At 40.8% G+C, this 13,863-nt stretch overlaps 1 long non-coding RNA gene across 1 annotated transcript; it reads left to right on the top strand.

The window, feature by feature from the left end:
* Positions 1 to 2,267: 2,267 nt before the first annotated feature.
* On the top strand, positions 2,268 to 5,064 carry LOC138972473 (uncharacterized). Its single transcript, XR_011457633.1, has 3 exons — positions 2,268 to 2,401; positions 2,770 to 2,805; positions 4,980 to 5,064. It is a non-coding gene; the product is annotated as an uncharacterized lncRNA (long non-coding RNA).
* The last annotated feature ends 8,799 nt before the right edge of the window (positions 5,065 to 13,863 follow it).

Below are 13,863 nucleotides of genomic sequence, written 5' to 3'. Positions count from 1 at the left end.
ACCCAGGAACTCTCATGTCAAATTTCATAAAGATCGGTCCAGTAGTTTAGTCTGAATCGCTCTACACGCACGCACGCACACACACACACACACACACACACACACACACACACACACACACACACACACACACACACACACACACACACATACACACACACACACACATACCCACGACCCTCGTCTCGATTCCCCCCTCTATGTTAAAACATTTAGTCATAACTTGACTAAATGTAAAAAACCCACCAGGATAGCTGTTTCTTTAATCAATTGTGATTCAGTTTTAGTTTTTTGATTTTAGTTATTCAGGTACTGTTGCTTGAACTCCATGAAATATCGAAATTGAAATTAATCTTTCTCTTCATAAATCTTAGGACATCAGGCTGCTCGCTCAAATGATCCAGATGGTGTTGGCCCGAAACCGCGGAAAGCTTCATTGCTGGACACTCATGCTGCCAAGCTTGCTTGCCATCATTAAGTAATTCGGAAAAGCCTTGTAGGCAATAACATTGTGGTAAACTTTACTGACATGATCATATCTAGTTGGGCTTGGTGTGTTTTGTATGTTATTATATGCTCCAAAATAGTTCAGGCGTGTGCACTTTGCTCACTGGGCTCTGTAACTGCAATTGTGAGTTTAAAAAAATCAAGCTGTTCAACACTATTTGAATAAACAAGTTTCAAAAGTTATAAATGATCAACCAGCCATTGTGATTTTAAATCAGTTCTGAATTCAGTTGGTTCTGTTATTTACTTTTCCATATATGTTATTTCAGTTTGGGTCGTCAAGACAACACCCCTCGGGACATAAAAATGCGGGAAAACCAGTCCCGCTTCCTGTACATCGAAGGGAAAGTGCAACCATGCCGTGAACAGACTGGGCTGTACTTTGTTCTGGACATCACTCACAAGGAGAGAAGGTAGGCTTTGCAGCACCAATATAAATGAAACGCTTTGTCTAATAGCAATATTATCTTATTGCATGAGACACATTTTGAATTCAAGCATGTCCCTTTTGTTTGTTCTCTTTATACACATATTTGGTGTTATTGAGCAGGTTGAACAAAATAAGGGATGATCAGGAAATCAGGACACCTAAGGCGTACATTGTTTGACTCACCAGAGCAATCAAGACATTGCACGAGCCTGTTAAGCTACGTCTTTGTAACTTCACACTTTGTGGGTTTGATTACTTCTAGAGCTTTCCTAGGTCTAGTTGATTCTTGTCAAATTGCAAAGTTGTGTTTGTATCAAAATGCATGTTCATACATTAAAAAACCCATTCAAACGGATTATTTTCTCATTTCACACATTACTCTTGATTTGTTGCACAGATTCAAGGACCACAAGGGAAATTGGGTCACAGTGTCGACAGAGGCTGCCAGCGTTTTAGACACTTTGTGGTCGGAACTAAAACCTGGCAACATACCAGCTCCAGATAGCTCTTGCATCGTTGATCTTCGCACAGAGAGTTGCTCATGCAGTGACTTTGTGTGGAGGAGTGCCATGAGAGACGGCTGTGCCCACCTGAAGCCTGTGAAGGCGTGCCAGCTTCATTTTTTGGACCGTCACCAGGAGGGCCGGGTAAAACATCTAGCAGCAGCTGCCCTGGTCAAATACATCAGGACCCTGACCAAAGCAAAACCGAAAGCTTGCAGGATAGTCAAGCTCATTGACGATGATGATGAGGTGTGTTACAGTGTATCATAGTATGTTCATTTCTTTCTTGCGTATTACCTTTTTCCCAAACAGATGTCTCTGATGGTCTTGCAGTTGTGAAGTGTGATCCTGCCAAAAAGGATTAAACAAAATAAACAAAAAAAGCTAAGTGTGATAGATGCTACATGTGATTACCTCATAGCCTCTTTTATCCTGACAATTCTGTTAACACTTTGATTCGATTTAAAGGTCGTGCTTGACGAACTGAGGCGCCTCCATTCACTTCACCAGGACAAAGTATGGGATGTCCTGACAAGGTTATCAAAGTCTGCTGCAATTGACCCAATGAGGCCAACTGATCTGCCACGCGACGTTGGTCCACAGGGACGGCCGAGGCTGAGGGCTGCAAAGCCAAGGGCAGCCAACCCTTTCCTTCGGCGCAGAAATTTGAACAGGGTAAGCTGTGTGTGGAAACAAAACAAATTATTTGTTTAAAAGTTTGTGTGTGTGCTATCAAGAAAATATGTGTGCAGAATTGTTACTTGTACTTTAAGTACCTAATAGAAATGCTGTCTTTGTTCATATTCTTAGACTCAGCGAGAACCTGCCGCTGGAATCACTGTCCAGCAAAAGCGACAGCCTAAGCCAAGTGGCCTGAAGAGAAGAAGAAACTGTGCAAGACGTGCATTTGCTGCTGCTGTGTCACCCTTCAGTGCTACAAAACTTGTGGCTTCAGCATTGTGTAAGTAGAAAAACATGGAGGCTATACAGACTGCTTGGCCATTTAATGTGGGGGTAAAGAGCAAATCATCTTTTATAATTCTATTGTTCTGTATTTCAAGCAGTATTCTTCATGACAATAGTGGGCAAGTTTTCTTGATTTTCATGTCTGTGTCAATAACTAATTTATAAGTTTGACCCATGTAAACATTATAAGGCCATAAGCCTTGCAATGGCGGGAGAATGAAGACATAATTGTACAGAGTAATGTATTTGCGAACAGTCGGGATTTCTTTCACTGCACTAGTGTTTGCACAACTGACATGTACACATGCAAGTGAGCGAGTCATTTACTATCAAATAAAGATTTATTGTGTGATTTTTTTTCAGTGTCAAAGGCAAAATCAAGGGCAGGTGTTTCTCCAGGTGAGTTTGGTCATTGTAAATTCTACAAGCATTGTAAATTGAAATAAGATAATGTCTACTACTTGTACGCATGATTCTCGAGAGTGTGAACAGTATTTTGACACATGATAACAGGTGTTTGTTTTTTTACAATATTATTATTATTATTATTATTGTGATCATTTTTATGCGCCTAATCTAGATATAGCCCTAGGCGCTTACATATTAATTTCTGCCTTTTGAAATGGAATTTTTTACAGACAGACAGACAAACAGACATTTTTTACACACAATATATAACGCATTCACATCGGCCAGTAAAGCTCAGTAGCCTATTAGGCGAGCATTCACCTTTCACGGCCTTTATTCCAAGTCAAACGGGTATTTGGTGGACATTTTTATCTATGCCTATACAATTTTGCCAGGAAAGACCCTTTTGTCAATCGTGGGATCTTTAACGTGCACACCCCAATGTAGTGTACACGAAGGGACCTCGGTTTTTCGTCTCATCCGAAAGACTAGCACTTGAATCCTCCACCTAGGTTAGGAAAGGGGGGAGAAAATTGCGGCCTGACCCAGGGTCGAACACGCAACCTCTCGCTTCCGAGCGCAAGTGCGTTACCACTCGGCCACCCAGACACAATATAACATTGAAAGAAGCATGTATTGGCAAACTTAATAAATGGTGCGATGTGAAGCATGTTAAAATCATGGATGTTCAAATGCTGAGTGGAGAACGCTAATTGTTCTGATAATGAGCCAAGCTTGTTTTGGAACACAGTGGAACCTCCCTATTAAGACGTCTACACATCTGAGAAAACTAGGTCTTAAAAAGAAGGGAGTCTTAAAATCGGAGTAAATTTACACAGGTTATGAACAGAAAATGTTAAATGGGGGGTAGCACTGTACTCAAAGTGCGAAACAGGGGTTCCCACATCTGTATACAACAAATACCAATGCGTACATTGAGTATGACAGATGTGTTGCATGTACTGGCTTTGTAATGTTTTCATTTATGAAATTCATCCAGCCATTACCATTGCTCCCAGAGCTAGACACGTAGAGGTTACATGCCGAGTCTCAGTGATTATTAAAAATAATGGTCGAAGTTAGCGGATCATGAAAAATGCGAGCTTCAGCGAGCTTTTTCATGACCGCGAACTGAGACCATTATTTTTAATAATCACTGAGACGAGGTGTGTAACCTCTTTATTCCCCCTTTCTTCAGTTATTCAAAGAAAACAGGAGTTTTTGTGCGAAAGTTTGATCGAATCCGAATCACTCAACCAGTCAACCTGCGCAGGCGATCGATTAATGCGCGGTTGTATAGTTCCGTGCAAATCATTCCATTCTGTTAACACTTCTTGTCAGTTTCCCTGTTTTAGACTAAAATCAAGTACACAGATATGCTGTTATTCTGCTGTGGCGGTAAAGGCAGATATTGTGTGTTCTGTTTATGTTTTAGTATCGCTAAAGATAATGTTCTTTCGTCAAATGGGACTAGCAGACGAACTTTTGCACCCGTGTTCCAACGTTAATTACTGTATGAAGTTCAGTTTTTTTGGGAAAATAGTGTATGAAACCGCTTTATGTTGTTTAAATTGATGAGATGTGTGCATTTGGTTGCGTGTGATCTGTTTATAAAATGAAATATTGTTGAAAACTGACCGTCGGATTGCAGTCAGTGTTGTCGAAGAAACTGCGTTAAAAGAAGGGGAACTACTCTTGTCGGCAAGAGTATGAGTTACTTGCCTTGGGAATTTGCTTGTGATGAACGGTGTGTGCACAGCAGATCTATATTCAGAAAACAACCGAACTCATGGATTTTATATGGAGATTCATGTGTTCAGGCCTGTAGTTGTTAATTTAAATGCGGTGTTGTATTGTTTGCTCCAGAGATGTATATTTCGTACGTATAGAGCGTTTTGAACTTTTCAGTCGCAAAAGTAGTACCAAAACAGAACAGCTTCTCAACCCATTGCACTATCGAGGATTCAGGCTGTTGCTGGCTCGTTATTTGTTTGGTTGCTGGGTCATTATCGAAAAATAACTAGCTCTACAAGTTTACAGAGGTAAAGAAGCAGAGGGGGGAATAAAGTAGAATACAGTACAGTGTGAGGTGTGGTGTACCTGCTCATGTTTTATAAATGTTTAAAAAAGTTAGTTGCCTAAAAGCCTCTTTATAATTTGTCCAGTGTGTACAAGGAATGCTGGCATGAGGGCTGATCTACCCAGAAGGAGCCTTTCGGGTAGCAACGTCTGCTCCACACCAACACGTACTTTATGTAATCAGCCTTTACCATATCAGGTCGTAGGGTGATAACAGATTGCATGAAGCCGCCATTAAAATCCCCAAAGAGTTTCAGAGGTAAAGATGATTTTGTGAGGCTCTGGGTCATACATTACCCACAAAGCACGTGAAGGTTAAAGTCATGCCCATGTGTTAGGCCGAAAACTGTCATTACATTGGTGGAGGTGGGGAGTCATGATTTTTTCCTCGGAAGAGTATAAAAATTTCATGTTCAAGAAATTGTATATATATACATGTATATAGCTATTCTCATGAACACGTGGGGGAATTCGGGGGCTGTGATTGGATGGTCTCTTCCGATCATCAAAGCATAATGCGGCGGAAGTCGGCCATTTTACTCAATATCCAAAAGCATATTGTCGATAACAAAGACGCATGGTTCCGGTTTCTTCCACGTGTATAAAGTACACGCATACCTCGCCAGGTTTGTTTCTGTGACTAGTCGACAGACTATGCCATTTGCTTTGTGTGTGTTTTTGTTGTTGCTTACTGTACATGACATACATTACGTGTAAAATCCAGTTCTTTAACAGGCAACAAACCTTGCAAATTTCCAGAAGCTGCAATCTGAAGCGACCTATCTCTGATTCTAGCAGACGATCTCTCCAATGTTTAACACAAAATCAGCAAACTCTCCTGTCACATAGAACGTCCATTGTATAGTGGAATGTTGAAATGAAGTTACCGGTCTGAAACATTTAGTCGTTTCTTCTGAGACAATCCTTGTTCTCTTATCATCTACAGATTTACCGCAGTCTTCACCACGCGAATTCCCAACAGAAGTCAGACTTTCGAACATACAATATACGTAGGCAAGCATGATACGTCATGACGTCATATGATTCCTAGCATATTGACGTAATGCTAAACATCCGATTATCTCGAGTTTTCTCCGTAATACATGTTCGTGGGTTTTTCAATGTTCAGTTATTTCCGTGGCTTCATGCGGAAAGGGAACCGTCGTCTGCAATCAACGACATGGACCATTCTGGTACTTGTTGCTGACAAAAACATGATTTTAACACAGAATTTAATGTCAGAATAGCTATATAAACGCTATTGTGTTTTCATCGTAGCAATAGGGTCCGATATTTAGACTCGAACAAGTATAATGCGACTCGTCTTCGACTCGTCGGCATTATACTTGTCTCGTCTAAATATCGGGCCCTATTGCTACGCTGAAAACACAATAGCTGGTAATATATTATATATATTTGTAGAATTTTTTTGAAAATATGTTTTACCATTTTAAGGCCCAAGGAGTGTAAACCACAGGGTGGAAGAAATACAACTGACATCTCCTGGACTCACTCGTGGACAGATACTAGCCAAGTTGGCTCGTCGTGAGTTTTATTTTTGTTTGGCACTCATCTGGCCGTCAAAGGTACAATAGGCAATGGAGAAGAGTTCTGTGTTATGCTTTGTAAAACAAAAATCATAACGCCCCTCAGCCCGATTACATGTATAAGAAAAATGTGCACACTGAACAAAAAACAAAGAAACAACTCAAAACTGTTTTGTTTATGTCATTTATGTACATAATTCAGAATTTCAATGTTTTGAGACTCCTAGGTGAGTGGGAAATAACATCAGCATATGTTCAACGCTTCATCAAACTGTCAGGTCAAACATAACCGAGCCTGTGATGGACCTGGACCTGCACCATTTTCAATGTTGCAGCAGTCAAAGATATGGAAATTGAATGAGATTCTACCAATGCAAACAAACAATATAATAATTTGCCTGTATTATTGCAGCTGTTTTCTCAAGAGCTGGCAGAAAAATCTTGAAGAAGAGGCATGCAGCGGACTTTGTTACACCCTGAGGAGAAATCAGGTGAGACAAGTGTTGAGGCCAAGGGAACACATTTGACAATATCACCTTTGACTTGACTTCCAAGGCATTGTTATTGTTGATGATGCCCTCCCCCTCAGTGTCTACTTCTTTAACTTCTCAAATGCTTCTAATAAATGGATTTTCAAGTGTATCACAATTGTTTTGCATCAGTTACATAGGATAAAGCATTATTTTATGTCATGGTTGATTGGCACAATGTAAGACATAAAGTAAATAAAAAAATAACTACCAAAAGATGATGGCCAGGCTAAAAATACCCCGAGTCAGAAAGTCATATTGACTAAATAATTTTTTTTATATTATGGTTAATCGGCACAATGTAAAACATACAGTAAATAAATGACAAGCATCAAAAGATGAGGATCAGGCATATAAATACTCTGAGTGAGATGACTAGCTGCAGATACATCATCTTGTTTACTTGCAAAGTGACTAGATTTTTTTGCGGGGGGGGGGGGGGGTTGAGCAAAATGACATCAGGCAGATTATGTTGTTCAGTATTCAAAGATGAATACAATTACAAGTCATGTTTCAAAGACAAAGTCACTGTCTGAGTCACTGTACTGGACCAAAGGGAGTCTTGGGGCTGGAATGATTCCATTATGAATGGTGCCTTCAGTCGGATCTCCAGGGATTTCTTGTATCTGTTGCCTGTGCACTGCATCTCTGCCAAAGCCCTCTTGATCTGGTTGGTCGTCACTTTCTTCTTCATCCACCTGTGAACAGAATTCAATGTGAACTAACATCAAGGACTAGCATTATTCTTTTACAATAGTTTTCTCCTATTCTCTTCACATTTGTATTGCCAAATGTTATGATTTGCCTGTACTTTGCGAGGATAGAATTTATATATTTTCATATTGAATAAACCTGGCTTGTTGAGAGGGAAACTGTACAGGATGCTTTTAAAATAGATGTTGTGTCTGTGTGCCCCGAAAAAAAGCACAGATAAAAATCTATGCAATCTGATGCTTTGGCACAACATTAAGCTTTTTTCCCTCTCATGAAATGAGAATTTTGACTGCAACTAAAAAGAAGTTATGCCCAAGCAGTGATACATATTTTATGAGCTATTTGAGCATTTTAAATGCTCGTGCAGATCTTGAAGTTTTGCCTTTTGTTCCTCAGAATGTTTTTTCTCTCTGAAATTTCATTTCTAAACCCCTGAAATGAGTGGATCCTAGAGGGTGGCCAAGCAATTAAAAGTATCCCAGTCAGACTCGGTCCTATTGTTGCATCCATCGACCACAGTGGACCACCCTCACCACCCCCACCAAACTTTCTGAGATCATGTTTTCTTAGTGTTTTTAATTTTATTCATAAATCATAACCTCTGTCATCCTACCCTGATTTTATTTTTAAGCTTCCCTTCTTTTGCAGATCTCATTTTCTTGAAATATTGTTAGTCTGGTATACCCTGAATGCTTTTCCATGTGTTCGGCTGTATGTTTTAATTTAACAGCAGACACAAATAAAAGAGTTCCTCGTTCCTGCAGAGTTCTGGGCTTCTTTTCTGTGCGTGTGTGTGTGTGTGTGTGTGTGTGTGTGTGTGTGTGTGTGTGTGTGTGTGTGTGTGTGTGTGTGTGTGTGTGTGTGTGTGTGTGTGTGTGTGTGTGTGTGTGTGTGTGTGTGTGTGTGTGTGTGTGTGTGTGTGTGTGTGTATGTGTGTGAGTGCTTCCAAGCAAAATTAGCAAACTTTAAGAGTGTATCGTTTGGCACTGATTTCATTTTTTTTAATACGTTTTGCTCATTTACAACAAACCTCAAACTTTTCACCTACATTTTCAATAAGTGGCAGCAGTATATATCTATGCTATCATTTATTAAAAACCTACCCCTGGGTTTCGCAGCAGGTTTTTAAAGTTGGGATGCCAAACATCAGTTTGGCCGACGTGACTTCCTTTAAAGTCCACTATCCAAGCACCGACATTGTTGCTGAACATCCGCAGGTTGACTTTAAAGTTGCAAAAATGCCCACTCTCCCTCCTCTTCCGTATGGAAGGGCAGCCTGAAAAATGAATAACAATTGGATGAGTGTTCAGGATATATGCAATGCTACAAATTAAATTGATTTCCATATTATATATCATGTTTTTCTGTGAAAAAAAGAATAAAAACTACAGTTCAAATCAACATGTCAGTTCACAAGCCCCCATCACCCACAAGGTAAAGCCATATTTTAATAGAACTTCTATCAAAAAGAATGAACTCGCAAGAGACTTCACATTACAGCTACACGCAACCTAGTTTTAAAAATAAAAGGTGAGAGGTTAGCCGCCTTTTTGATTTTGTTTCAATGTTTGTGCATCAACCAATTATTTTTAAAATTGTCACCATTATTCAACACTTTTTTTCCTCCTTGCACGAGAAAGGAATTTTCAAATGCTCAAAAATTGTCACCTCAAACGCAAAAGAGAGCGTTCAAAAATGGGGGGGGGGGGGGGGGGGGGGGGAGTACGAATGGAGAGGCAAACCAGAGAGTTAGAACAGTTCTAATATATATATTACAATTTACAACACACTTTATGCATTACATGTGTCGTGTAGCTTTAAGTTTAAAATCAAGATAAAATTTGACACATCACCTCAAACACCAGCCTTTCTCATTTATTTCCATACAATACAATCAACATGACAGATGTTAACCATGATACTGATATAAGCGATGATAACCTAAAAAGGTTCCTGCAATGTATCGATCCTGATCCTGAAGCTTATCCACTTCATCTTTCTCAGCAACTCAACACAGCTCCGTCTGTGCTTTTTGCTGGAGTACAGTTCTCTACACGTTTCATTTGCTCTTCAAGTGTATCAATTCAAGAAATGTGTGCTGATAAACATATGGTACCACAAACACAAAGTCACCTTTTTCCTCATTTAATCAGTGATGCGGGACTTACCGTCAATGCAATTTCCCGACCCCCCACATCGGGTTTGACAGTTGCCCTTGCCGCCACAAACGTACTCCACTTTCGCCACCAGCGCATTCTTCTGTGGAAGTCCAGGTCCGTTATCCAAACAGACAATTTGGTGCAGAGAGGTTTCCCTAACCAAATCTTTTCGAACTGTACGACGTTCTCGCCGAAGCATGTTGGCTTGCTTGAAAGCCGCACGCGAATTCAGGAATTCCAAAAGATGTTCCTGTTGAACCGCCATTTTGGAAGGGGAAGTAACGCAAAGCTAACTAAAATCAGTTTACGGCAGTCACGCGCATGGCACGAGATCAAGCGGTATTCTACTTCCATACAGGGAATCTATGAACTCCTTCCCTCTGGCCGTAGACTTCGCACGCACAAAGCTAGGACACTCCGGCTGCAAAACAGCTTCATCCCCAAATCCATCACCCTTAGCAACATGTAAACACATCCACATACCCGACCCAGCCCCTCTTCTGCCAGTGCAATCAGTAGTAATGTACATGTATGTATTGGTTTTATGTACAACCGTATATTTTCTGATATATTGTATGCTATGATATTTTGCAATGATGTTTAGCCATAGTTCGTTATACGCGCAGGTGTGCGAGAATGTAAGCGCAGTGCTTAAAAGATGTCCATGTGTGAACGTGTAAGTGGGCGTAGTCGAATGTCCATGTGGGAGTGGAGCATATAAGAATGCCCATGTGTGAATGTGTAAGTGGAGCGTATAAGAATGTGTAAGTGGAGCGTGGTGGAATGTCCATGTGTGAATGGGTAAGTTGAGCGTATAAGAATGTCCATGTGTGCGATGTGTAAATGAGACATGGATGTGTTCATGTCTGAATGCGTAAGAACAATGCAAGGAATGTCCAGAGAGGTATGTGGAAGGTGTTTCTATAACCTGCCCTGTTATATAGTGCTAAATGTTTTATGTAAAATCAATGTCTTGTTTGTACTATTGTTATGTACCACGCCTGAATTTCTCTATGAGATAATAAAGTATTCTTATTCTTATTCTTATTCTTAATCCCACTTTGTATACAGGGAATCCCACTCCAGGGGCGGATCAGTTGCTTTGTAAGGGGGGATGCACTTTGAATCGAAAGTGAATGTGATGGGCGCGAAGCGCCCGAATTTGCTAGGGGGGTCCGGGGGCATGCCCCCCCGGAAAAATGTTTGGCCCAAAGAAGCAAAATGGTGCCATCTGGTGCCATTTGAACTTAGAAATGGTCATAGAATCAGCTTTCCAAATTTTTGTTGTTGTTGTTGCTGGAGGGGGGTGCACCTGCACCCTGTGCACCCCCCTCGTCCGCCCCTGCACTCCAGGAAGTCCACTTACAGGGAATCCCACTCTTTTGGTCGACATAGACCCCATCAGCGTGAGTGAGTGTGTGTACGCAGTTCGGTGAGCACTCTGTTTGGTTGTTGTGTTGGAATGTGTTATGTATTATTCCCTTGCTTCTTTCTCTCTGTAAACGTGTAGGGCTTTCGGTAACTTACCCAACAACCAAAATCACTTACCCAACAACGGGCCTGAATCCTCGATAGCTCACAGGTTGATGAGCTAGACTTTGAGGGAACTACTTTAGCGATTGAAAAGTTCCGAACGCTCTAATGTACGAAATATACATCTCTAGACCAAACAATACAAACATATTGGATTTAAACTAGCAACTACAGGCTTAAACACATTATTCCCCCCTCTGCTTCTTTACCTCTGTAAACTTGTAGGGGTAGTTATTTTTCGATAATGACCCAGCAACCAAACAAATAACGACCCAGCAACAGCCTGAATCCTCGATAGTGCAATGGGTTGAGAGGTTGTTCTGTTTCGGTACTACTTTTTGCGACTGAAAAGTTCCGAACGCTCTAACGAGCAAACAATACAAACATACCGCATTTAAATTAACAACTACAGGCCTGAACACATGAATCTCCATATAAAATCCATGAGTTCGGTTGTTTTCTGAATCTAGATCTGCCGTGCTCAAACCGTTCATCACAAGCAATTTCTCAAGGCAAGTAACTCATACTTTGTCTAGCGACAAGAGTAGTTCCCCTTCTTTTCACTCAGTTCCTTCGACAACAGACTGCAATCCGACGGTCAGTTTTCAACAATATTTCATTTAATAAACAGATCACACGCAACCAAATGCACACATCTCATCAATTTAAACAACATAAAGGGGTTTCATACACTATTTTCCCCAGAAAACTGAACTTATACAGTTTCTAACGTTGGAACACGGGTGCAAAAGTTCGTCTGCTAGTCCCATTTGACGAAAAAACATTATCCTAAGCGATACCAAAACATATACTGAACACACAATATCTGCCTTTGCCGCCACAGCAGAATAACAGCATATCTGTGTACTTGATTTTAGCCCAAAATAGGAAAACTGACAAGAGGTGTTAACAGAATGGAATAATTTGCACGGAACTATGTATACAACCGCGCATTAATCGATCGCCTGCGCAGGTTGACTGGTTGAGAGAATAGGATTCGATCAAACTTTCGCAAAAAAACTCCTCTTTTCTTTGAATAACTGAAGAAAGGAGGAATAAAGAGGTTACACACCTCGTCTCAGTGATTATAAAAAATAATGGTCTCAGTTCGCGGTCATGAAAAAGCTCGCTAAAGCTTGCATTTTTCATGATCCGCTAACTGTGACAAACGGATTTGCACATAGATGTATATTGGAGTTAGGTGACTCAGGTGTACAAAATTTCATGGGCCACGAACTTTGAGTAGACACCGCATGGTGAAACGTCACTGACGCAGTGCAGTATTGTCGGTGACCAATCAGAGGAGAGTATTGACTGAGGTGGCGTTGTATAGACCGTGGGACAAGCAGAACTTTAGAGACTATCGACAAGAGAAGACGGGTCTCTTACTGAGTAAAGTTTCTCACCGGGCGCTAGAGGTCGTTTGGAGACTCGTGCCGGTATTGAATCGGTAGATTCGACTGCTGTGTTTACAGGTATTTATTGAATTGATATTTTGCTCGGAGATATTATTTTGCTCGGAAATATTGACTTGAGAAATGACCGGGAGAGTCATGTGTGAATTAGCTGAAAAGCGTGCGCGGTTGTCAGCCATTGTGGAAAAGGGAATGTTTACATGTTTTTCGGAAATGAAGTCGCTTATGAGTAAGCGGGTGTATATACTGTAACCGCATAAGTTAGTTGACGGTAGTGATAAAGAATGTCATAAAAGTTTATTCAAGTATGGAGACTTATGGTAGTTTAAACTTGTGTATTTTAGCATCCCGGGCCGAGAGCGGTCGCGGAAGTGGGAACGAGACGGGAGGTTCTGCCCTTACGCCCGAGCCGTGAGCTGTGGGAGCGCAGGAGGGGAGACAGCGTGTAGCGCTGTAAAACGGGGACCCCGTCCCCATTCCACCACACGAAGACAGTTTGTGTGGGTGGGGTGGAGCAGTACGTGCCACTGAATATGTGAGTACGACTGGGAGAAATTAACCAGCGTGATAGCTGTACGGAGATACGTTTCCCAAGTGAACAACCACGAGACGTTGAGCGTCGTGGTTTTTGTCATCTGTGTGTAACAGAAGTGAATATTGACAGAAGTATCCCAGCTGAAAAAGTACCACACGATGTACTATAGTATACTATAGTAAACTATAGTAAATGTACCCTGTACTATAGTAAACTATAGTAAATGTACCATGTACTCTAGTACATATTGTAGTACATGGTACTTTGTACTATAGTACTGTGTAGTAAATGTACCCTGTACTATAGTACTTTGTGGTACAGTAGAGTACTTTGTACTTTGTACTATGGTACTTTTTAGTGAATGTACCATGTACTACAGTAGTACTATAGTACATAGTACTCTGTACTATGGTACTTTTTATTGAATGTACCCTGTACTACAGTAGTACTATAGTACCTAGTACTTTGTACTATGGTACTTTTTTGTGAATGTACCCTGTACTACAGTAGTACTATAGTACGAAGTACTTTGTACTA

Source organism: Littorina saxatilis, linkage group LG8 (assembly GCF_037325665.1).
Source record: "Littorina saxatilis isolate snail1 linkage group LG8, US_GU_Lsax_2.0, whole genome shotgun sequence".
NCBI classification, from domain to species: Eukaryota; Metazoa; Mollusca; class Gastropoda; order Littorinimorpha; family Littorinidae; genus Littorina; species Littorina saxatilis.
This window is presented reverse-complemented; position numbering and strand designations above follow the sequence as displayed.